Raw genomic sequence first — 27,692 nt, 5'->3', positions numbered from 1 at the left:
ACTAAACCCGTGTGCCACAACGACTGAGCCTGCGCTCTAGAGCCTTTGAGCCACAGCTACTGAAGCCCGTGCAATTATATCCTGTGCTCCGCAACAAGAGAAACCACCACAATGAGAAGCCTGTGCACCGCAATGAAGAATAGACCCCACTCGCCACTAGAGAAAGTTTGTGCACAGCAACGAAGACCTAATTCAGACAAAAATAAATAAATAAATAAATTTAAAAATAAAATAAAATAAAAAATTTTTAAAAAATTAAAAATATTTAAAAAAATAAAAGCAATAGGTTCTTCTTCTTACAGGTATAATAATACGTTGTTTAATTTGTATTTTCCTCTTTGCCACCAAAAAGAGGAATTTATTTCTCAGGGGTTAAAGATGGAATTTACTGCTTTAAAGGGGGTGAACTTGGAAAAACATTATGCTTGGAATAGGACTATCTTGGTAGATAATACATAATTTCATTGGAACTTTTAAATTTCTCTAAAGAATATAGGGAGAAGTAGATTACTGCCTTTCATTGATTCCCCATCTAGAATTTTCTTCTTTTGAAACTATAGCTTAGAAAGTTATTTTTATTCCTATTATGTAGGATCTATTATTTTTGGAAAACTCATCCTTCAGTTTCTATGATATCTTCTAATTTACCAACTTAGATGCAATGTTTTATTTCTTCTGTTACCCTAGCAATATGAACATTCAAAACTATTGACATTCCAAAGAACACATAAAATCTGTATTGTATAAATTTCCTGACCCTGGTCTCCATTTCACAGCATTCCTGAATACTCTCCCTGTCATAAGAACAAATATTCTTTTTTGCATACACAGACATTTTCAAGCAAATTCTTGAAGCGCTACTTCAAAAAAAATACCTATTTTGGCATGCTGTTATAAGCAGAGACAAAATAGACATATTGGAGATTCAGTAGCAAGGAGCAAAGCAAATGTAAATCTTATGAAAACAAATATGAAGCTCTGAAAAAATAATATAAGGTAAAATAAGAAATTGGTTAGGAGGTTGAAAGCAATGCACCTAAACAAGATTATATATATATCTTTGCTGAAATGTGGATAGCTAAACAAGAGCAATATTTTGAATTTTAAACAATGGATTTTCAAAGAAACAGAAAAATAACAGTGTTTGATGACAATAAAAAGATAATACTATTTGAATTTTTGAAAATATGTTATAACACTAATGTAGTCACTAAATTAAATTTTTAAATAATATTTTAAAACTCCATAAGAAATTTAAATACACACATGCTAGTATCAATTGCTCTAACAGAAAGAAAGAAAATTAACTGCTAATTTTAATGTTAGAACTGATTTTATAAGTGGGTGTTGATTTAAATGTAACTGAAAATAGCATGGCTATTCTTTATGTGAAAAAATGCTAAACTGTGAGCGAAATCAAAAAATGTATCCTAATGTAATTAACATACATCTACAATGACCACATGATCAGCTCTATTATGTTGTTCCACCTGTGAAACTCAGATATAAGGTAAAGGTGTCAGGTCTAGAGAAAGAAAATCTATGCTTCAGGTTTACCTCTCTACTTATACTTTTAGAACTTCAAATAAGTCATTTAATTTCTCTGGTTTGCATCAGCCATCTACTAAAACAGAATAATTGTTCCTTTAGCATGAAGGAACTAATGTCTACAGAAACACTTTATAGATTGTACAACACAGAGTAAATATAAGGAAACATACTATTATTATAGTATAAAGCAGATAGGGCTAGTTTTATTCCATCGAGTACTCATTTATTATAATAAATAACACAAAAAAGCTAGTTCCAATTACAATTATTGAATTTTTTTTTTAGTGTTAAGAAGTCTGCTAGAATGTTTTCAATTTTAATTTCAATGTTAAATATTTTTAACAGATACATGGTGTTAAAAGTATTCTGATTATTTGGTTAATGTTTTTTGAAATCTAGGTCTACCTACACTTGTAAAAATAAAGAACCAAAGTAATTACTTAAATAAGTCAACAACAAAGGAACTACAGTTTATACATAAAATGGTTTTACTTTCTTGTGGAAAGCTGTTTATATGAGTCCATCTAATGTATACATACACACACACACACACACACACACACACACACACACTATTTTCCACAGTGTCTTTCACCAAGGAAAGCATCTTATGATACATATTAAAATTTTATTATTAACATTTAATGCAGAGAAATAGACAAGTATAAAAGTACTACATTATTTTGAGATAATGCCCATTTGTCAAGTATTTTTATTAAAAATATATCCAGGACTTCCAAAAATATTAATTATTATGACATGGTAAATTTTTTTAATACTGTGTACCTAGTCCTAATAAATTTACATATATATCAATTATTTCACTTCACTAAAAAAATAGCCTCAATATCAATCATATTTAGGGTACTTAGCAAGTACTTTCCAGATACATAGTTCAAATTTTATAGCAATTTTAATACTAACATTTTTAAAATTTATGTTACTTGAAGTCAGTCAAGAATTACTATTAGAATTCACTAAAATCTAATCAATATAATTGTCATGACTACCAAGTTTTGTGTTGATATTCATTAAATTAAAACTTTTTTTTGTAACTCTATGGCTTTTAGTTTCTTTATTATCTTCAGCACAAAATTAGATTTTAAGTGGTAATCTTAGTATTTTGTTAATCAATTATTCTCTTCAGTCTAAATAAACCCATTTAATTTTTGAATTTTCAGGTAAAGCAGAAATTAGTAACACATTAACAAATCAAAAGAATTGGTATTATTGTTAGAACATGATACACCATTAAGAGAAACACAAGAAAAAATTTTATTAAGAATATATACGTTACAAAGAAAAATGGCCAATAGAATTAATAAATATGTATTAGATAAAATATTATTCATAGATGATTGATTGATGACAAAGGCAATTTTGTCCAGGTTTAACCAGGGTAAGAAAGATTATTTCAATAAGGAAAATAATCAACAAGCTCTTGAAAGAAGTTGTATTCTAAGTACCACAGGGATGTTCTCCACCCACTGAGTGTTTACATTCAAAAAGAGGTAACTTTGAAATGGACATACAGAAAGACTCCACAGATCCCAACTGTTATTGGATATATTTCAAGAAAACAAAAGTGAATAGAATTAATTCTAAAATAATTGAATGCATTTTTCTTCTTACCACAAGAAAAAAAATGACCTCAGTTAAAATAAATTCCTAGAGATTAGTGACCAACTGAGGTTAATGGCCTGAAACTATATTTTAGGCAATTAACTCCACCCAGCCATTCATTAATTCCCAGGAAATACCCAGGTCTACAATTGTTACTGCTTAATTATAACCCAAATGGAACCATGAGAGATGAGAGCATCAATGTGATTGGATAATGTACAAAAATTAAGTTCTCCATTAATACCTTGTACATATCAATCAAAATTGCATCACCCTTTAAAAAATCCATATACCTATATATCTTTTCCGTTTTCAGTTTATAATAGCAATAATGACTTTGATGCTGGGCATTTTCTTGGAATTAATGGCCAGGGGATGTTAATGGTCCTTGGCTGTACCTTGAGCCATCCGCTCCTCCTTGTTAGTCATTAATACCTATGAAATGTCCAGCTATTGCTTAATTAACTTTACAATGCAGTTAATGCAGATATGACATGATAGAAAGATTTTTATTTTTAAGCTTCCAAAAAACAAAACTTTCAGCTCAGAAAAGCCTTGTAAAAATCCAGTTTCAGACTTTTTTTGAAACATACATAAAAATAAAGAATTGGGAGGTGATGTCAGCAAGATGGAGGGCTAGGAAATCCCAATACTCATCTCCCCAAGAAAAACCCCAAAAGCAATAAATAAACAACTACAAACTAGAGAAAACAGCTCAGGGAAAGCTCTGGACTACAACAAAACAGAAGCAAAAAAACCCCTTTGTAGCTCTAAAACCAAGGACAGCATCATAGAAAAGCACAGGAAGCCTATTACCTGTGTCACCCCATCCTCCAGTCCAGAGAAGCTTGGAGCCAGGAAGGATAGCCTCAGAGGAATTTCACCTCATGGGGAAAGGAGAGCAGGAGAACCCCAGCAAGACTCACAACTGTGGGTTTTTGCAGCCTTTGCTACAGGGATCTCCCACAGTCTTCACCAATGCTGATGCCACTGACAGGGCTGCCTAGAGTCCACTCACAGCAGTTACTCTTTGTGGCTGGAGCTGTTGCTGGGGTGGGACCTGCCCTCAGGTGTCCCAGTCCCTGCTGTGTCCTGCTATCCGGGATCTGAACACCACAGCACCTTACCACATACAGGAAGGGGACCTGAGCTGCCACTGCTCTATGCCTCACCCCCATTTCAGATCAGGGCTCTGACCTGTCATGGCTGGGAAGTCCTGCCACTGCTCTAAGTCCAGCTCTACTATGGACAATTATATGCCAACAAACTGGATAACCTAGAAGAAATGGATAAATTCCTAGAAACACACAACCTATCAAGACTGAAACATGAAGAAATACACAATCTGAACTGAATAATAATGAGTAAGGAGATTGAATCAGGAATCAAAAATCTCTAACCACCAAAAGGTCCAGGACTAGATGGTTTAACTGGTGAATTCCACCAAATATTTAAAGAAGAATGAAAGCCAATACTTCTCAAACTCTTCCAAAAAAACTAAACAGAAACTCATTTTAGGAGGACAACATTACCCTGATACCAAAGCCAGATAAGGACACCATTAGAAAACTGTAGACCAATATCTCTGATGAATATTGATAAAAAAAATTCTCAACCAAACATCAGCAAACTGAATTCAACACCACATTAAAAGACTCATTCACCATGATCAAATGGGACTTACCCCTGGGATGCAAGGATCATTCTACATATGCAAATCAATAAATTTGATATACCATATTAATAGAATTAAAGATAAAAATCATTGGATTATCTCTATAGATGCAGAAAAAGCATTTTACAAAACACAATATCTTTTCATAATAAAAAACCTCTAAACCTGGGTATAAAAGGAAAATGCTTCAATATAATAAACAGCATATATGAAAGATCCACAGCTAATATCACAGTCAACAGTGAAAGGTGGAAAGCTTTTCCTCTAAGATCAGGAGCAAGACAAGGGTGCCTACTCTGACAATTCTCACTCAACATAGTACTAGAAGCCCTAGCTAGAGAGAGAAATCAGGCAAAATAAAGAGATAAAAGGCATCCAAACTGGAATGAAAAAAAGTAAAATTGTCATTATTTACAGATGATATGATATCATATCTAGAAAACCCTAGACTCCACAAAAGAACAGTTAGAACTAATAAATAAAAAATACAGTAAAGTTGTAAGATATAAAATCAACATACAAAAACCATTTGTGTTTTTATACACTAGTAACAAACTATCTGAAAGAGAAATTAAGAAAGCAATCCCATTTACGATAACATCTAAAATAATTCTTAGGAATAAATTTAACCAAGAAGATTTAAGACCTGTAAACTGAAAACTGTAAGATATTGATGAGAGATTGAAGAAAACACAAATAGAAAGATATGCTATGTTCTTGGACTGGAAGAATTAATACTCTGAAAATGTCCATACTACCTAAAGCAACCTACAGATTCAGTGCAATCCCAATCAAAATTCCAATTGCATTTTTCACAAAATCGTTTTAAAAACTACCCTAAAATTTGTACGGAACCACAAAAGGCCCCAAATAGCAAAAGCAATCTTGAGAAATAAGAACAAAGCTGAAGGCATCATACTACCTAATTTCAAACTATGTTACAAAGCTATAGTAATCAAAGCAATATGTGCTGATATAAAAACAGGCACATAGACCAGTGAAACAGAATAGAGGGCCCAGACATAATCCCCTGCATATATGGTCAAATATATATATATATTTTTTTGGTACGTGGGCCTCTCACTGTTGTGGCCTCTCCCATTGCGGAGCACAGGCTGCAGATGCATAGGCTCAGCGGCCATGGCTCACAGGCCCAGCCACTCCACGGCATGTGGGATCTTCCCGGACCGGGGCATGAACCCATGTCCCCTGCATCAGCAGGTGGACTCTCAACCACTGCGCCACCAGGAAAGCCCTGGTCAATTAATTTTTAACAAGGGTGTCAAGTACACACCTTGGGGAAAGGACAGACTCTTCAGTGAATGGTGCTGGGAAAACTGAATATCCACATGCAAAAGAATGAAACTGCACCCCTATCTTACACCACTCACAAAAATTAACTCAAAATGGATTAAGGACTTAAATATAAATTTGAAATCATGAAAACAATAGGGAAAAAACTGAACATAGAACCAAAAAATTGGTCTTGGCAATGATTTCTTAGATAAGACACCAAAAGCACAAGCAACAAAAGCTAAAATAAGTAAATCAGACTACTTAAACTAAAGAGCTTCTGCACAGAAAAGGAAACAATCAATAAATTAAAAAGACAACCGGGGCTTCCCTGGTGGAGCAGTGGTTGAGAGTCCGCCTGCCGATGCAGGGGACACGGGTTCGTGCCCCGGTCCGGGAAGATCCCACATGCCGGGGAGCGGCTGGGCCCGTGAGCCATGGCCACTGAGCCTGCGCGTCCGGAGCCTGTGCTCTGCAACGGGAGAGGCCACAACAGTGAGAGGCCCATGTACCACAAAAAAAAAAAAAAAAAAAGACAACCCACAGAATGGGAGAAAACATTCACAAACCATATATCTAATAAGTATATCTGAAGTATTCCTGAAGCATATAAATAACTCATACAACTCAAAAGCAAAAAAGCAAATAATCCAATTGAAAGATGGGCAAAGCGCCTAAATAGACATTTTCCCAAAGAAGACATAAAAATGCCAACAGGTATATGAAAAGGTGCTCAATATCACTTACATTAGAGAAATGCAAATCAAAACAATGAGGGGTTTCCCTGGTGGCGCAGAGGTTGAGAATCCGCCTGCCAATGCAGGAGATACAGGTTTGGGCCTTGGTGCGGGAAGATCCCACATGCCGCAGAGCAACTAAGCCCGTGTGCCACAACTTCTGAGCCTGCACTCTAGAGCCCATGAGCCACAACTACTGAAGCCCACGTGCCTAGAGCCCGTGCTCCGCAACAAGAGAAGCCACCGCAATGAGAAGCCCGCGCACCACAATGAGGAGTAGCCCCCACTCGCCGCAACTAGAGAAAGCCCTCGTGCAGCAACGAAGACCCAACGCAGCCAAAAATAAATAAATAAAAATTCATTAAAAAAAAAAAAAAACACACAATGAGATCTCACCTCATACATGTTAGGATGGCTGTCATCCAAGACACAAGAGATGACAAATGTTGGTGATGCCATGAAAAAAGGGAAAGTTTATAAATTGTTTGTGGAAATGTAAAATGATATGGCCATTAAGGAAAACAGTAAGGCAGTTGCTCAAAAAATTTAAAAATTGAACTAACATATGATCAAGCAAGGCCACTCCTAAGTATATATCCAAAGGAATTGAAATCAATATCTCAAAGAGATAACCTGCAAGCCCATGTCCATTGCAGCATTTTTTTACAATAGCCAAGACAAGGAAACAGTGTAAATATCCTTCAATGGATGGATAGGGAAAATTCACACACACAGAGATATACACACAATGGAAATTTATTCACCCATAAAAAAGAAGAAAATCTTGCCATTCCCAACAACATGGATAAATCTGGAGGGCATTAGGCTAAGTGAAATTAGCCAGAAAAAGACAAATACTGTATGGTATCACTTATATGTGGAATCAGAATGGGAAAAAGTCTGATTTAATAGAGACTGAGAACAGAATGGTGGTTGCCAGGGGTTTGGGAGCTGGGGAATGGGGTGATATAAGTCAAAGGGTACAAATTTTCAGATGTAAGAAAAGTAAGTTCTGAGGATCTAATGTTCATCATGTTGACTATAATTTGTATGGTATGCTATACACGAAATTTACTGAGAATAGATCTTAAGCATTCTCACCACACACACGTTAACTATGTTACCTATGTGGGGTATGGATGTGTTAATTAACTTGTTTTTTGTAACCACTGTACAATGTATATGTATATCAAATAATTGTACACTTTAAATATATATAATTATATTTGTCAATTATTCCTCAATAAAATTAAAAATAGTTAAGAAAGACAAATTTCTTTCTAGTCATGGGACTAGAAAAAAAGGTACAGTTTAATAAAGCTAATTTGTAGTAAAAGATGATGATAATGTTAAAAAGTGAAATAATTACACTAAAATGATATTATACCTACTTTCCCTTTTCAAAATTTTAATAGAAAAAACCTGCTAAAATGCAGTTATTTCATTTGCAGCTTTCATAGATTATAAAAATATGATTTTTTCAGTTTTGTACATGTATGGAGAGAATGTTTAGAATTAGGGCTTTAAAAAGTTTTGATCTGGAAAGAACCTAGACATCACTTAGCCCAATGTCTCTTTTACAGATGAGGAAATGAGAAATTCCTAGAGAAGCAAAGTAACTCGCTTGAGTAATGTGGTCGCTGCAGAACAAAAGGGAAGAAGTCTTCTGCCTCCTCTCTCCCAGCTTAGAGCCCTTTCACTTCCTGTGACACTTTGGATGCATGGGTTGCATCCCTACCTATTTGGGGCTTATTACAATAGCTATACTTCTTCTATACTTGCCAAATGAGCAGCCAGGTTTCTTGAACCTAGTGGGTAATAAGCTGTAATCAAATTTTGCTCTTTTGGAGAGATTATTTTAAGCAAGGTTAAAAAAGATTTGCTTTTAAAAATTATTATATTTCAGTTTACATAGAATTTCAATAGTCTAGCAAGTCTTTTAAACTTTTTCTTTTCTGTTTTCCTGTAGTAAAGATATTTTAGGAGAACCCAAGTAGTAAATGTGTTCAAGTTATTAAGTAATCACAATATGTGTTTTACTGTTAACATTATTCAAGCAGAATATATATTTAAAGCATTCAAAATTGATCCAAACTGTAATAAAATCCTACCAGTGATTAATAAAATTATTGCTATTTTTTCTCCTTGCAAATCTTAGTTTTTTTTTAATTTGAAGATTAAATGTTGAAATTAATGAAATTAAAAATTAATTAAAATTAACTTTAGATTATTTTTTAAAAGATAATTAAGAATGGAAAGGACTGTGGGAAATAATGTATTCCAGATGGCACTTCAGAATAACCTCAACCACCTTCAAGGAAGGAGACCTAGCCCATGGTAAATGATTATCCTAATTCCCTCAGTTACTTATTCTGATGCTTATTTAACATTATTATGTTGGTCAAGCCTAGTTTTTCCACATTAAAACCTTACTGAAATAAGACAAGGAACAGTGTTGTTTTTATGTGAGAACTGTTAAGAAAATCCCCATCCCCTCACCCATGTGCCTTTTTCTCTGTGTGACATGAATCAGAGTTTGCAAACAGATTCCGTGACTGGTAACCACTTATTTGTGTCAGAGTAGTTTAAACTTGATAAGTTTTAGCACCCATTCTTCCTCAAGGGAAAAAAAGAAATTGCCTTAAATTGTAAGCCTGCTATTTTATTAGTCTATTATGGGGGCATTTTTCAATGCTACTAGCAGCTAATTAATGGCACATGCGTATCCGTCTCAAACCATCTGGTCTACTAGATGTTGTTGACCAGTGTATCTGTTTTCATGCTGCATATAGTTAAACTTTTTAAGTTAATAAACACTTATGGTGGAAACCTACCTAACTAATCACGTGCTATGGCTCACCTGACAGCACTTGAGACAGCCCCACTGATGCCTAAAATTAGCCCTGGTACATAATTATAGCCTTCAGGAAAGATCAGCTCTATAATATATTATCTTTCCTACAAAATCAAGATCCCCTAAATTATATAGATGAGTGTCCCACATGTACATAACTGGAAAGTTTGGATTGTGTTTTTACCTGTTAAGCATATGGTCTGCAAATGTAACAAGGTAATACGTATTACTATTTATTGTGTTTAATAATACACAGATTCTTTTCTAATTTTGCTGATTTCCCTCACAAAAATAACAACCAGAGATTTAAGTTATGAATCTACAATTATATGACTTAAAATTACACATTAAAAAGTGAATGTAGTAAAAAAAAAGTTAATGTTTCTATGAATACACGTGTCTTGGAGCATAAGATTCCAATGTTTATGATAGAGATATGGAGAATATTAAATACTTATGCACAAAATTGATGAACACGTTATTTCACTTTAAACATTTTAGGTTGGGTGAAAATTTTTTGAACAGAGAACCAGAAATAGAGGATAAATCTGAAAATGGGAAATAATAAATATACTTGGTTGCCAGTGCACCTGATCAAAAAATAGGTACATCACGTATATTATGCTCCACATGTATGCACCTATCTGTGTGTGTGTGCACGCACACACACACACACAGACTCAATCAATTTAAGAGTCATTCTTGAATTTTGAATTGATGATACCACTACTTGCAAATATTATCTTTGCTAATTGGTAAGAGTATCAGAAATCCAGACCCTGATAAAAACTCACTGGCCTATATATTGAACAGCGGTACCTATCAACCCAAAACTTTTATGAACTATAGTTCACAATAATTATTTTTCAAGTCTTCCCAACATACATACTATAATGGGAGACTATTAGCTAAAATGTCCTAATGTAACCTTGATAATACATTCTTTTTAAATACAGGTAAATAAGTATTTTATATTTTAAGAAACAGGTTTCATTTCCTCAATCTTTACACAATTTACATATCTCACTAAGTGCTCAGCATCTCCATGCTGACTTTATAGTTAATTTTAAAAAATGGTTTAAACAATCTACTAAAACAGTTCTCCTAATTTGCTTAAATTCTATACTTTGCATTTTCACTCTTTTTTTCAGATCACAGGTAATATTTTCTTTTGCTTTTAAAATTAACTATATTAGGGACATCTGTTTGAATACTGCCTTTTATTTATTTATTTTTTTATACATGCACTCTTTTTTTTTAATTAATTAATTAATTTGGCTGTGCTGAGTTGTGGCATGTGGGATCTTCGTTGCTGTGAGCAGAGCAGGATATTTCAGTTGTGGCACTCAGGATCTTTTTTTCAGTTGCAGCATGCGGGATCTAGTTCCCTGACCAGGGATCGAACCCAGGCCCCCTGCATCGGAAGCCCAGAGTCTTAACCACTGGACCACCAGGGAAGTCCCCAGCATTTTACTTTAAATACTGGTTTTCTTCTTCTTCTTCTTCTTCTTGTTTTTTTTAATAAAATGAGACTAAGTCTAAATGGAGAATTCATAGACTCCAACTCAACTTTTTTCATCCATTCATTAACTTAAATCAGCCCTTTTCAGTAATTTGGTATTACCTAACTGGTCCTTCCTCTCCTATCAGTTATGCAGTACCAAATTACCGAAGACTTTGAAGCAGAAAAGTGTATATATTCTTTACTTGAGGTAATAGTCAATGAAATATTTTTAAGTAAAGGAATTATGTAGAAATCCAATGTTTTTTATTCTAAGGGTTATTTAGAGAAATGAGAATATTTTCTCAGCAAAGCCTACTTCAGTTCTTTAGTTGTGAGTCTATGAAACTCTGGATCAGAATGATAGCCCAAATGGAGATAAAGATACTAGCCTAAGAAAATTTTCAAAGGATGATGGACAAAAAAAGGAAGATGGTCGCACAGAATCAATAACTATAACCATTCTTTTCTGAAGGAATGTTAAAATAGTAGTTTCTTTGGCAGAGACGAGAACACAAAATCTTGAGAACAAACCATGTTTGGGGAGAAAATAAGATTGGTTTAGATTTGTTGAAGTTAACATGATGGGAAACACTAAACTAGAAATATTCAGAGGATAGCTGGAGATGTAGAAAAGAAGCTTGAGTAAAAAATATGAAGATTTTTATAGACAAGACCAGAAAATCAGGAATTTATTCATGTGATCTTTCTGCCTCAAGTCTCAGCCATACTTCAGGGAGCAAAGATCACTCTGTAAATGACTTCTCTTACTGAGATAATACCATATCAAAACATGGTATGATAACATAAAATGTTGAACAATGATTTTATGTTAAACATAAAATGTTGAACACTGATTGCTAACAAATAATACCTTTCCTCTGAATTTATTTTTCCTTACAGAAAAATAATGTTTAGTTCACAAACAGCCAGTTTAACATTTTAAACTCACTTTGTAGTGATGAAATGAGTAAAAGAATATGGACTGCCTCGGGTAAATTACCATTTCATCGAAAGTTTCTTTGCATGGCCTTTATTTATTTTATGGGTTTGCATAATAAGGATTCACACACACAGTTTAGTTCTCCTTCCTCTGGGCCGGTTACCTAGCTGTCCTAATCACCCAGTAATTAAAATAAAAACAGCTCCAGGTAATTGGCAGTCTTCTCTAATTGAAAACTGGGTAGATAATCATTGTCCCAAGGAAATGCCCCATTCTCATACTGTAATATGAACCACCATCTGTCTATTAAGTTAGTCATTATAAAATATTAACATATAAATGACTACTATAGGGGTATTATAAAAGTGGTCCTAGAACTTAATTAATTATTTTTTTTCATTTTGTTGACTCACCAGTTTCTTTCTAGGGAACAATAAGAAAACGTATTCTTGGGCTGATTAGGGAGGAGCAATAACTTTTGTCACGCAACACAGACATGTTTAGAAGGCTTATAATATCTACCTTTGCTATACAAAGTATTTGCTCTCCAGTGAATAACAAACATTGAACCAAGAAGCCAGAAAAAATTACAAAAAAATGTTCAATCTATCTATAGAGCTGAGATCTCCCTAATTCTTCATGTAATGCTATGCATTTACTTTCAGGAGAAGTAGAAGGTAAAAGAAGAAAAGAAAGTAAGTTTAAGAAAGCAAACTGGAATCTTAGAAACTGTCCAGTAGGCTAGAAAATCCTGGGAATATACTTAATATATACTGAAGAAATACTCTAAGTTTGTCCTTCCTTAAAGGTTAATTCTATTTGAATGAGAAAAGAGGGAGGAAATTCATAAATATCAACAGACCCTGAAAATAACATTGATAGGCATTATGAAGAGGGTAACCTGATTTTCTGCACTGTGTAGACAGTGTGCTACCACACTGTCTTTGTAGACACACTTTTACATAGCACTTAATACCAGCAGCAGTATCTTCAATTACAGAGGACAGAGATATACAGTCACACATTTAATGACACAAAGTAGACAAAAGCAGCATGAATAGACTCTCCTTTTCCAAAGTCAATTCTAGCACTAAAAAACCCTTCCCCCCAAATCCTCTACGATGACTTATCTTGACATCTTGGGGATTTGTAATTTGTCTATTTGCTGGCATGAAATAAGCCTTGTGACATGTATAACTGAATTTGAATGTGGACTGATGATGCTCTAGACAAGGTCAAACCCCAATTCATGTAAATACTCATCAACTGATTAGGCAGAAATTACTTAAGACACTTAATAAGTCAAACTAGCTCAGTAGCTATCTAACAAATTCAGGGAAAAATAGAATTGCAATGAAAGTGAAAAAAAATTCCCAATCACATACTTCTTTGACAATCACAGAAAATAAGTTATTTTCAGGATTTTGGATTTAGTATGCAAGTACTTATAACAAGGGTAAGACTTTACTCTGGAAACCATACCTGTCTTGAAATATTTACTCTGGTCTAAAGCTGAAAAAATCACTCTCCTCAAACCCTATCATTCACTGCCCAGTACCAAGAAAAGATCAAGTTCAGTCCTATTTTTTCTTCACAGAAGACTTAGTGATAACAAGATGTCATCATGTTGCAATACTAAGAGAAACTCAAGAAATCATTTTATGAATCAAGATGAAGAAAGCTTTTAAAATATAAAACTAGGGCTTCCCTGGTGGTGCAGTGGTTGAGAGTCCACCTGCCGATGCAGGGGACACGGGTTCATGCCCCGGTCCGGGAAGATCCCACGTGCCACGGAGCGGCTGGGCCCGTGAGCCATGGCCACTGAGCCTGCGCGTCCGAAGCCTGTGCTCCGCAACGGGAGAGGCCACAACAGTGAGAGGCCCGTGTACAGCAAAAAAAAAAAAAAAAAATATATATATATATATATATATATATATATAAAACTATAAATGAATGATCTAGAACTATATGCATCCAAGGATCTGGGATCTCTGAAAATTGAACAGAAATATAAATTTTATTAATTTTTTAAAAGCACAGTTTTATACTTTCATGTTTAGTTTTAATATGATTTTTTTCTCCTCTAGATTCTTTTATGTAGAAGGAGAAGTAGCAGGTAAATCATGTTATTTCTGTTAAAGAAGAGCTGTACTTTTTCTAAAAGTGGATTCTCATGGATTATTTATACAGTAAGTCCCATGACATTAAAGTATGCAGCACATTTTTCTTCTTTATGAATATATAACTGTAATTATATTAGATTTTAAATGATTTGAATAACCAAGATACAAAAATATTAAAATTACAAGAGAGATACGTTATCATAGGATAGACATTAGAGAAATGATAGTGTCTTTAGATAGATAGATATATAGACAGATATGAGTGTAGAAATAGATACACGTATACATACACACTTCCTATAGACTTGTATGTTTGTGTTGTGTAGGTTGAAACCTAACACCCAGTGTGATGATAGGTCCTTTGATAAGTGATGATTAGGTCATGAGGGTGAATTCCTCATGAATGGGATTGATCCCTTATAAAAGAGACCCCAGAGAGCTCCCTCACTTCTTCTGCCATGTGAAGACATAAGGAGAAGATGGCCAACTATGAACCAGTAAGTGGGCTCTCAGCAGACACAATATCTGCTGGCACCTTGATCTTGGACTTTCTAGCCTCTAGAACTAAGAGAAATAAACTTTGTTGTTTAAGCCACCCAGTCTTTGATATTCTGTTGTAGCAGCCCAAAGGGACTAAGACTATATATAGTTTTACTCTTCTAATTACCCTAAAGGTTTTTAATTTCCTTCCTTATCAAATTCAACCAAGAAGCAAATTTATTCAGTTAAAAACCTTCAAAGTTAGCATCTAGTGCCTGAAAAGAAAACCAAGTAAACATTGAGTTTGTGTCCTATCTGCCCCCAAATTTAGCTCTGCTGCATAAATATTTATGTATTCATTTGCTTTGGACAGCTGCTAAAATGCACAATTTTCTTGGACTGCTATGGCTTATACATAAAATAATTCCTTTTTAAAAATTACTTTGGTATTGAACTAAGCTAATGTTCGATGAAATCATATTTATTACAGACCATTATAGAATATATAACTTAACAATAAAAATTAAAACTATCATTTTCAAGTGTTTCTAATGTTCCTTGCATTGTGCTAAGCACTTTATACACATTATATCATTTAATCTTTAACAATCCTGTGCAGTAGGTGTTATTTTCCTATTCTATTATTCAGTATACTCTGGCAAATAGAAGATTAATAATTTTCCCAGGGTTACATAGCTTATAACTGGCTGAGCTACATTTTATCTTAAGGCTGACTGACCTCGAATTTAAATCTCTCTCCACCATAACAGAGAATCTCCCCAATTAAGGTTCCTAGAGCAGAGGCTGCTGGCTGTTTACCAAAGCCACTTCTAAGCACACAGCTTGAACATATTTCCCTTGGAGTTGGGTATATCAATGAATTAAATCCTAGCCAAGAGGATACGGGCAAAAATAGTGTATGCCACTTTCAGGTTTGGCTCATAGAAACTTTCCACATGCAACCTTCCATTCTATTCTCCCCCATCTGGCTGCAGACATCAACCAGGCCACACTGACAACCATATGAAGATGGTAGGACCCTACACAGAAGTTCAACCAGAAACATCTTCATTGAATTGTTATGCAAAGGGAAATAAACCCTATTGAGTTAAGCCACTATTACATAAGGGTTTTATGTTCTATCAGCCAGTATTACCCTAACTAATACAAGTTATGTCATCTTGTATTACCCAATCAAAATATGATTTTGACTCAAGTTTTTAATAAAAACCATTCAATTAAACATATTAAACATTAAAATTTATTTCCTGACAGTCTAAACTTTGCCCTGATAACATCCAGTGAGAGTATGACTTCTTCTCCTCCTGCAAAACACAGATGTTAAGTAAAAATGGTAAGTTGAAGACAAAGTCCAAATGAACTGCAGTTTATCACTTCAAAAGCAAATAGCATCCAAATGCAGTTTTGAAATGATGTCTAGATACTTTTTTTAGCAAACTTCAGGTGTCACGGATAATAAATGAATCATTTATTTGATGCACATAATACTTTAAAGAAAACAGTGTAAGCTCCCAAAGGAAAAAAGCAACAGCATACTCAGAAGCATTTCATCATTTGAAGTTGATATAACAATGCTGACAAGTACAAAAGATACCTACTTTGTTCTGTCATGCCGTATCATGTTGTAGAAAACACAAAGCATTATGTGACCTTTAGAGAAACATCCAAAAAGTAGCTTGCTTTGTGATGCTTAACGCGGTATTTTTGAATTTTTGAAGGCCTTGATTTTTGCCAATTGTGGACAAAGTTATGTCCTGGGGGATCTCAGGCATGAAGAGAAAAGAATGCTGATGCATGAAGCAAGTGTAAGGGGAAAGACTGAGAGGAAAATTTACTGCTTCTGGAAAACAAAACTAGTTGTTAAGTATCTATGTGTATGTTGGCTCCTTGAAATGTCCCATCTAATAAATATTAGTTCCACAACTGGCCTATATATATGTATATTGGCCATGGTTGGCATTGGACCATATGGAGATATTCTCCTAATCCATTTTTTTATACTTTTTTCAAGTATTCACTACTTTTCATGCTCCTCTCTGACTGTGACACTACTACTGCAACAGCCCCAAATTCTAGTCCCATCAAACTTCCATATATACAGGGTCCTCGGAGATTGGAAAATGGTACATATAACTGATAGAAGGTTATTGAGTCTTACTTTTAGATAAGCATCACTACTTCCAAAAATCAAATCTATGTTTTGCTAGGCACTTCTTCTAGGGTTAACTTCTTACCTCAAAGGAATAACTAATGGAAACAATTTCAGCCCTCTAGGTTAGTATTCCTTAAAGTAAATTTACAGATAATATGCATTGGAATTACCTGAAGATGTATAGCTTAATCTCCAAAGTAAGCATTAAAAATAATACAGAAAAGTATACTGAAAAAGCCTATAGAGGAGACAGAATAATAATAATAATGTGACACAAGTAATGAAGTCCTTTGTTTCTGACCCAAGAGTCTCATTTCTTCTGACACCATCTATGACACAGTAGCAGGCTACTTATTAGCATGTAAGCAGGGTAAAAACAAATCTTAGAGCAAACATATATTATTAAATAGAAATCAAGTTTGGTTAACTTTAATGTCATCAACCTGACCAGTTAATGTATAAGGACAAACTATTAAACATAATTTACTTATGGACTTATGGACTGTGTCATAATTTGGTAGTCACATTTTATGAGTCATTTATTCCACAGATAAAAATTTTAAATTTCTTATATCTTTGTCAAATTCAAAGCTCTCTAAAAAGGAGCTAATTTCACAATATATATGTGTATCAAGTCATCATGTTGTACACCTTAAAATTATACATTATATGTCAATTATATCTCAATAAAGGTGGGAAAAATAAAAAGTAGCTAAATGCTTATATCAAAGGCATAAGGTTCTTCATATACTTAAAGAATCATATCATTAACACAGACAGCTGGAATGCTACTAGAGAACCCAAGGCCACCATAAATTTAATGTTCTAAATAATATGTGGAGTCTAGGAGTATCTATTGATAAATATACATTTTCAGAATATATATATATGGTTATCACAGTGGGTAATGACCCTAATTTCAGCATTCTTGAACATTTTCTTTGGTAGACTTTCTAAAATGGCTCTTAAAATTCACAATGGAAATTATGCAGTCTTCCCTCAAGCACTTTCTTGAGCTTAAAAAAAATGAGTATATTTCTGTAACAGTATTGCTTTCATTGAATCTCCAAGTTTCTTCTTTTTTGTCATCTGCCAATTCCAACAATCAACTGCTTCTTCACTTTCAAGTCTGCCAAAAACCTCTGAAAAAACTTTTGTCTTTGAATTAATGTGACAATTATTTATTTTCTAATATCCTTAGGCCTTGCATCATTTCTTGTTATTCCTTTTCATATATGCTGAAATTCTAGTTCCTTCTTCCTAAAGTTTCTCTTTCCAGAATATTTCCCTAAAAGTAGAAGCTGGAAGGAGCCTACATAAAACTCCCCTCATAGTATTTTGCCAATCTCTTTGGAAATGATGATAAATAAGTAATTATCTAAAAGCCCCATTCTCCAAGCATAATGAGTCCAAAGCAAATAACTGCAAAATTTTTAAAATCTCAGAGTGAAAATATTTAGAAATAAGTGAAACTAGGAAGTTTACCGTTTCATACTGTGTTGTTACAATTACTTTTTTATTGTGACATATAATTTGCCATGTGCTTTTCATAAAAGTGCTTTCTTACATAAATAATACTAAGGTCTTTACTAATAGTAATGGGGTCAAATTCTGTTGATGTTATTATTGGTTAACATTCAAATATATTCCTCAGTCTGTCATCATAAAAGACTAATAATCTTAACATGTTTCTTAAATTTGTTTTATAAAAATAATTGCATAGCATTAAGTGATCCATTATCATGAATCAACACTATTAGAATTATTTGTAAATAATTTACCTCAAATAAGCTTATGTTCCATATTCCTAATATGGAGTATCACAATGGGAAGAAATATGTGTAGCTTTAAAGTCAGACAAATATGAATTTAAATACTGCATTGATTATTGACTAATTATGTAAGGGTAGGTAAATTACTGTCCTCTAAACATCCTCATTTATTCATTGGCAGCATGTGGATAAAAAATCCTACTATGCAGGATGTTTTTCAGATTCTTAAGAAATATTTTATGCAAAGCATCTATCACAGAGCCTGGTATATAGTATATGTTCCAAAAATAGTGAAAAATTGTTGTTACTGATACTACAAATTGATTATTAGGTGAGGTAGAAGTTGTTGACATATGCATATGACTTTCATTTTCAATAGAGATCATCTGTTCCTAATTAAGTAGTTTACTAAATTTGGGATCTTTAGACTACTTTCAGTGCTTAATTAACAACTAGTTAATAATGAAATATCCAAAGAATTTGTTACCAAATATTATCATGTAGCATGTGGTTACAAAAACATTTAAAATGTTAACATTATTATATGTGGAATCTAAAAAAAAAAGGGTACAAATGAACTTATCTAGAAAACAGAAATAGAGTTACAGATATAGAAAACAAACTTATGGTTACCAGGGGGTAAGTGAGGGGGGGATAAATTGGGAGATTGAGAGTGACATATACACACTACTAATTATAAAATAGATAACTAATAAGGACCTACTGTATACCACAGGGAACTCTACTCTGTCATGGCCTATATGGGAAAAGAATCTAAAAAGGACTGAATATATGTATATGTATAACTGATTCACTTTGCTGTACACCTGAAACTAACACAACATTGTAAATCAACTATACTCCAACAAAAATTTTTTAAAAAGTAACATTAAATAAACTTTTAACATTTCTATAATGAGAAACATTTTAAATCTGAAGAGACATGCCATAACTATCTCAGTTCACTTTACTCTCAATGTATTTATTTACATATACAGTTACTTACATAACAACTACTAGACATAACACAAAAGTATTAACATTTAGCTATAGCTAACACGATTTTATAACTTCTACCATTTAATAGATTAATTCAATAATAAATTTGGTTAATTTCCAATATGACTATTGTGTAATATAAATAAAACTGAAGTGTACAGAAGTCAACATGTTTATATAAACTACAGAAGTAATAAACTGGTTTGGCAAGGTACAGAAGAAAGGAGAAAAGTCTTTAAAGGTAGGTCATTTTACAGATTAAGATCTTAGTGACCTTATCACCTCACATCTCAATGGTTCTAAGTTGTAAACAGGATTTGGTTAAAGGGTTTTTCATAATCAATGGTACTATTTGTTAAGACATTTAAAAGTTACAGGAGAAACAAATTTTAATGCAACATTATAGCATGGTAGGAATGGAATGAGTTACCAGGCTATGAAACTCCTTAACTAGTAGGAGACTACAGTCTATATTCAGTCTCCATTCTCACAACTCTTTCAGACATGGATTCTCTAACACTAACAGATCCCTAATGTTTCCTTTAGACTTACCTATGTCTTCCTAACGGCCCTACAGGGAGTCAACTTAAAGTAAGGAGGAAGACATTTGAATGAATCTACCACCTTTATAGTTGACCAAGTAAGTCAGGGCATTGCATTTGAACATTTAGGGTTTCTATCAGTTAAAATAGTTTGGCTGTAAATGACTTAAAAAATATGAGATTTAATTTCTTACATATAGGAGGCCCAGAGATAGAGATATTCCAGGGTTGGTTCAGGGACTTGACATTTGTCATTGAGAATCCAAGTGTTTCCTGTCTTTTACTTTGCCTTTGGACTCATTGATGACTTCGCCTGGAACCACAGGATGAACTGCCACAATTCCAGGTGTCACATGCCAATATGATGACATCTAGCCAAAAAAAAAGGGAGTGTTTCCCCTGTGTCTCTCTTTCCATTGATGAGAGAATCTTTTCCTTAAAGCCTGTCAGACTTCCCTTTTCAGTGACCAGAATTCTATCCCATTTTCATAGTTGAATGGGATGGGAAATGAGATGGTGATAACTAGTTTACACTAATTATGATTTTCCCCCCAGGGACGGGGGACAACTCAACCAAATTTTACTTGAAATACCCACTAGTCATTCCTACCCCCATGTCTTTGGAGTCAGGGGAAATTTGACTTAAATCCCCACTCATATCTTTCTTATGAACTCTTAACATTATGCAACTACTTAACCTCTCTGAATATCAGCTTTCTTTCTGACAGATATAGATGTATATATAGGATATATGTAACAATACAAATATGATGTATTTTTAAAGAGGTCTCTATTGTCAGATATATAAGGATAATTTCTGTAGAAATACCCAGCACAGAGCCTGATACATGGTAGAAGCCAATGAATATCATTTTAATCTGTTTTCTTTAATCTGTAGGTCCTCCTCATTTCCCTCCTTCCTATAACCAAAGCCCAATAATGTTCCAAGGAGTATAGCCTAAATTTGATTCTCTCTCCAAAATGTTCAAGTCTAAAAAATCTTTTACTTGGTACTTTAATATTTCATTCTACATATTCCACTATGTCTTAAATATCAGGGTTACCAAATACTAATTTATTTGAATAGTGGATCATGTACCCTGATTATCACACACACACACATACATTCTTTATTAGATGATAAATTCTGTAAATCAAATCAGCATATAAACCCTACCAATTATTTTAAGAAAGGGAGAAATAGAACAAATAAGCAAGCCCCTAGTTGGATATAAAAAGTTCCTTGTGAAATGTGTCTCTACATTTTCAGTCTCAAACTTTGCCCACTCCTGAACATGTTTATGCTTTAATCACACTGAATTAATTGTTCACTGTACTTTCCATGGTAATTTCCAGCTTCTTTAAATCTATTATTACACGTTCCTCTGTCTGGAACATCCTCTTCACCATTCTTCATTTGACTCATTCTTGTTCATCTTCATGACTCATTTCAGAAAACATCTCCCCCCCAAAAAATCTTTCCGACTTCCAGGTTGGGCTAAACATGCTTCTTTTTCATTTCAGAGCACCTTTTGCTTACCATTTTTCATAAAATACTGAAGGTAGCTATTTTTGCATCTGATTTCTTCACTAGATTCTTTGACATATTCCTGATATAATTCCTGGGACAGAATTAACCACTCAATAAATGTGCATTGAATAAAATTAAATAAGTTTGTTTTGTAGATTCAGCACTCCGAAATGGAATATTAAAGATAAAGCTTCTTGGGTTGGAGCCCTGGTCCCGGAAGAATAAATATTTAAAAATCTTAAATAAAGTAGCCTTCTCTGTTAAAAAAAAAGATAAAGCTTCTTATATAAATCAGTGATAATTTTTAAAAGAGCATTAAAAATTATCACCTAAAAAGATTTTTATATAAAAAATACAATAATGTTTCTCAAGTACTTACCATGAGCAAATGTCACACTAACTGCTTTATACATATTTTCCTACATAATCATCGAAACACCCTTGGGAAGAAGTATTTTAAGTATTTTTTCCCATTTTAAAGATGTGGATACTATTTTTTTTTTTTTTCTTTTTTGCGGTATGCGGGCCTCTGACTGTTGTGGCCTCTCCCGTTGCGGAGTACAGGCTCCGGACGCGCAGGCTCAGCGGCCATGGCTCACGGGTCCAGCCGCTCCGTGGCATGTGGGATCTTCCCGGACTAGGGCACGAACCCGTATACCCTGCATTGGCAGGCGGACTCTCAACCACTGCGCCACCAGGGAAGCCCAAGATGTGGATACTTTTCAAAAAAATTTTTATTGGAGTACGATTGCTTTACAATGTTGTGTTAGTTTCTGTTGTGCAATGAAGCGAATCAGCTATATGAATACCTATATCCCCTCCCTCTTGTACCTCCCTCCCACCCCACACCCCATCTCACCCATCTAGGTCATCACAGAACACGGAGCTGAGCTTCCTGTGCTTTATAGCTCATTCCCACTGATCTCACAGCTAGCAAGTCCCAAACCTGGAACTTGAACTCAGGTTTGTTGACCTAAAGCTCATGTTTTAGTTATTTTCCTCTAGAACAGAGACCATTCTCCACGTTACCTTATTGGTTACCCATTCTTAATTGAAAATGGTCTCAGAAAGCACCAAGACAATTAAACTTTATAGTAAAACAAACAAAAATAATAATAATCACTTCTACAGATATAAGACAACAGAACATTTTATTCCAACTAACTTCTCCCTTTATTTAAATTCATGATTGTTCACAGTCAACAGCAACTGTGTAGATTTAATGCACTAAAACTGTTAAAACATGCTTTGCTGCACTGTGATAAAACCTCCTAATTACTGACAACACATTTCCTTAAATAAAATGTCCAATTTTTAATGTTGTCTAATGGTACTGTCTCCTCCCTCTCAAAACAGAATTTTAATGACTACATTTGCTACAAAGAAAGTTAGACAGGTGCTCAAAAGCAATGATATCTACATTTATTAAATTTTCACTTTATTGTTTAAATACTTGCTTGTTTACATAATTTTCATCATTACTCAACTGCATTAGTTTTCATACACACCCATGAAACATTATATACCTACACCAAATCTAGTAATATGTGTTAAAAATCACTGCTGCATTTAGAAGTAACCTGAGGCACAAAAAAATAGGAAAAAAGCAACAACAAAAGTTGAGTCACCTAAATGTGTTACTGTAAATATTTCATGAATATTGGAAGATTAACAGCTTCCCATATAACTTTCCCAGGCTGCTGCCGAAGATGGTGGAGGGTCAGGTCCTGGTGCTTGATGGCCAAGGCCATCTACTGGGCTGCCTGGCAGCCACCATGGCCAAGCAGGTGTTTCTGGGCAGAAAGGTGGTGGTTGTGCAGCTGTGAGGGCATCAGCATTTCTGGCAATTTCTACAGAAGCAAGTTGAAGTACCTGGCCTTCCTCTGCAAGCAGATGTGGCCCCTACAACTTCCGAGCCCCCAGCCGCATCTTCTGGTGGACAGGGCAAGGCATGCTGCCCCATAGGACCAAGCGAGGCCAGGCCACTCAGGACTTCCTCAAGGTGTTTGATAGGATCCCACCACCCTATGACAAGAAGCAGTGGATGGTGGTTCCTGACGCCCTCAAGGTTGTGCACCTGAAGCCTGTGTGGAAGTTTGCCTACCTAGGGCGGCTCCCTCGTGCGGTTGGCTGGAAGTACCAGGCAGTAACAGCTACCCTGGAGGAGAAGAGAAAGAAGGCCAAGATCCAATACCAGAAAAAGAAGCAGCTCCTGAGGTTACGGAAGCAGGCCAAAAAGAACATAGAGAAGAAAACTGACAAATTCACAGAGGTCCTCAAGACCCATGGATTCCTAGTCTGAGTGCAATAAAACTGTTTATTCTTAACAAAAAAAAAACCTTCCAGTATAGGGGACAAAAACTGTGGAAATATTTTTTTAAACGAGTATATAATATTTTATTTCAAGATATATTTAGTAAACATTCATTTATTTATATACTGAAAAATATAAAATGATAAAAAAGAAATAACTGCAACTTCAGAAGAAAATTTTAGCCTATACAAAGGAAAAGAAAATAAATGCTTTTGAATATATGTGTGACTAAGGCAAATAACTTCTGTCTCTGTGTCTTAAATTTATTTTCTGTAAAATAAAATACCTGGAAAAAATTATCATTTTAAGAATTCTACCTCCAGCCAACAATTCCAAATCTCATATATACTAGAAACAGAACAAACATTAAAATGCATTTAACATGGTAATCTGCAACCTCAGTAGAGTGTGATGAATTTACATGTGTTTGTTTATAAAATCACCCAGAGCTTCTGAGTATCTGAAGTGTTGTTGTTACTGATGTTCTTTTGTGGATGTCAAGTATATTAAATCCTACAGCCCTGACTTTCTTACTGATTGAAATAAACTAATTGTGGAGCCAGGGCCAAATATCCTTGGTCTTTGTACATCAGGCTGTCTGTTCTCACTGCTGTGCAATGTCTGTTAGGTGTTGGACAAATGAATGGCTAGGCAGAATGTACAAATAAGTACAACGGACTGAATCCCATTGAAGTATGTTTGCATGATTTCCATAAATTTCAATGTGACATAAGTCTAAGCAGAGGCTTTAATTTCAGGCCCACAATCACAATTTTTTTCTATATTCTCTGTGTAACATCTGTTGAAAATCTTAGAATAACTGGGAATCACAGTTAAAAATCAAAATTACCAAATCATTTACATTTTTTAAATTTTTCATTGAGAATGAATTTAAAGCTCTTAGTTTTAGTTTGTTCTATAACATTTGATTTATTTTTTTCTTTATTAAACATCTCAATGTTCACCTTTTTTTTTTTTTTTAAGAAAGAGTAGAGTACAATGTGAAGAAAATGATATTCTCAGGTCTTGAATTAGAAAAGCTTAAACACATATTGCCTTCTGGTCCAAAAACTGTATTTGTTCTCAATGCATCATTATGTTCAATTAATAAATTTTTTTCAGTATAATATTTTGCTAATTGATGAAAACTTAACAGAAAAATATGTAGAATTCAGGGAGATGGCAACACACTCTTTATGATGTATCCACTACACCATTATTATCAAGGACTATCTGAATGTTTAGAGTACAAGGTGTTTACCTGCAGTGTGTTGAGTGGTAAATTCAACATAGTAAATACAGTCAGTGTAAACTTCCTCTTATTAGCATGAGAGTGACTACGATCCAAGGTCGGTTCTGTCCTTCCATTCGCTTTTTTCTTCTCTCTCCAGCCATGGAAATAGAGCTCAGTTATTTCTGCATGGATGCAAAGTGAATGAGGCTGTCGTTTCTCCTTGCAGTGCTATTTATTACAGGTCACTGACATAATACAGCTATTTTTTTAATTAAAAAAAGTTATATAGCATTATCTCACTTACTCGGGTATTTGAGAGGAATGTGCAGAGTGTTATTTATTTATACAGAAATCTGCCAACCGAGAGACATCATCTTGCTTTGAGGGGCCTCCTGCTGGCAAACTGAGCAGTCCTGTTATTATAAGAATTAAAACACTGCACACTGTATGGAAGAAAACATAACACAATCCTATAGTGTGAAGCTGTCTGGATTTTCAACCTGTAAAAATACATTATTCCAATAAGGACAAAACTTAGAAAACTTCAAAGTGTATCACAAATTGGGATAATCTATGTGGTTTCATTGTTCTCAGCTATGAGATACACACATTATACATATTTAATGCATAATTATTATGCATAATATGACAACATCAGACCTACTTTGATCATAAACCAGTCTAAGGCACTAATAAATTAATTGATAAGGAATTGACTTTCTAGATAAGCACAACTCAGTTTGCAGTCTGAGAGACAGTGTCTATGTCTACAAAAATAATCTTAGAAAACAGAATTCTAGTCATTGTCTCTGATCTCAACTACAGATATGACAGCAATTAGTTCTTCCTGAATAATGCCCTCACTGCAAATTACATTCAAAAATGAATGTTACTTCTCACTTACACATTACATAATTTCATCTCAGAATTTCCCAAGACCCACCTAAGAGTCCTGGGAAATAACTGAACGTTTAATAGCATCAGGTCTAATAAATATACTTCAACATTTTCATACTTGTAAAAACTACAGAGCGTAACACAATGCATTAAGAGAATTGCAGTGATGCATGGAACCAATGAGAATCAAAATATTTGTGTAAAAATAAACATTTGGGGCGCTACAAGGCTCCAGTAGGTACAATTTTGATCCTTGTCATGAAGGACAACTTTGGCAATTCACTTATATTTCATTATTTCTAAAAAGTTGAGTGAATAGAGAGCTCAAGTTGTTACACGAACTAGTTCATAGTTGAAATACTGTATAGGAATAGGAGGGAGAACTGGCAAAAAGGAATTAACTACTGTGCTGAGGTAATATCTGCTAGCCTAGCCTCTAACTCCTGCTGGAGAAACAGTGATCACGGGAGGGGGTGGGGGGGAATATAAGGTCTTAGGACACAAATAGTTGCATGTCAAGCCCTAATCCTAGAGAAGATTTCTTTCACAAGTACTGAGACTATTCCAAATAGGGATCACAGTCAAAAGGGACAGCTGTTTATGACCTCCTCTGAAAATAGTTATTTGGGACTACCACTGCTGCCTTTCTTGCGTGTTCCCAAAATCATGTGCACTGATGCTCCTAATCAAGATTTCTAGTGGAGAGGAATGAAAAACCTATAAAACCAGTTTTCATAAATTTTATTTCTCAAAGTGCAAATAAATCCAGAGAAGCTTGCTATCCTTCCTCTTAGCAATATAATGTAGTATAGATCATTCATCCCTGAATGATTTTTAAAAGTACAATAAATGCTACTCATATTTTAACATTTTATTACTATTAGAAACATAAGAAATATGATTTAAACTATGAGTTACAAGGAGTTTTATGTCATATAGGTATACCAAAATTTAATCACACAATGCATACAACTCTCCAACTCTCTTCTTGGAAAAACTGCAAAACATCATGTTCTTTTTCAGGAATGTATTGATGGTGACAGTAGCTTTTGTGATATTAAAGCTACTGCATGAGATGATAAAGGGTAAACAAAATGGCTATTGGAAACTGGCCTCACTGAATCTGAGGAAAATAATTCATTTTAAAAATCAATAATTTTCTGCTGTTAAGCTGTATTCATTTCAGGCAGATATGTCCACAGACAACCCATTTTAGTATATTTGCAAAAGCTAAATAAAGGAACAAAATGATTTCAAATAAAACAAAATAAAAGTTAAAAATCCAAAGTGCTACACCCAGGTAAAGACTATACATTAAATGAGCACTGAAGGAAATGAGTGACACAGTTAGAATCATAGCAAACTCTTCCTAATGTACAAGTGGAAAAGAGGAAAACTGCTTCTATATTTGGTGATAGGGGTTGGGGCAGGGGGTTAATTCATAAACACA

The 27,692-nt window shown here is 34.3% G+C and overlaps 1 protein-coding gene and 1 pseudogene across 3 annotated transcripts in view; one reads left to right on the top strand and one right to left on the bottom strand.

The window, feature by feature from the left end:
* ERBB4 (erb-b2 receptor tyrosine kinase 4) overlaps positions 1 to 27,692 on the bottom strand; it is a gene marked incomplete at both ends in the record, with an annotated part of 1,160,630 nt that overhangs the window by 1,113,810 nt on the left and 19,128 nt on the right. The window lies entirely within an intron of this gene.
* On the top strand, positions 23,507 to 24,099 carry LOC307057096 (large ribosomal subunit protein uL13-like; annotated as a pseudogene). Its single transcript has one exon. The product of its transcript is annotated as a large ribosomal subunit protein uL13-like (transcript).

This window comes from Hyperoodon ampullatus (genome assembly GCF_949752795.1).
Source record: "Hyperoodon ampullatus genome assembly, chromosome: 8".
NCBI lineage: Eukaryota > Metazoa > Chordata > Mammalia > Artiodactyla > Ziphiidae > Hyperoodon > Hyperoodon ampullatus.
This window is presented reverse-complemented; position numbering and strand designations above follow the sequence as displayed.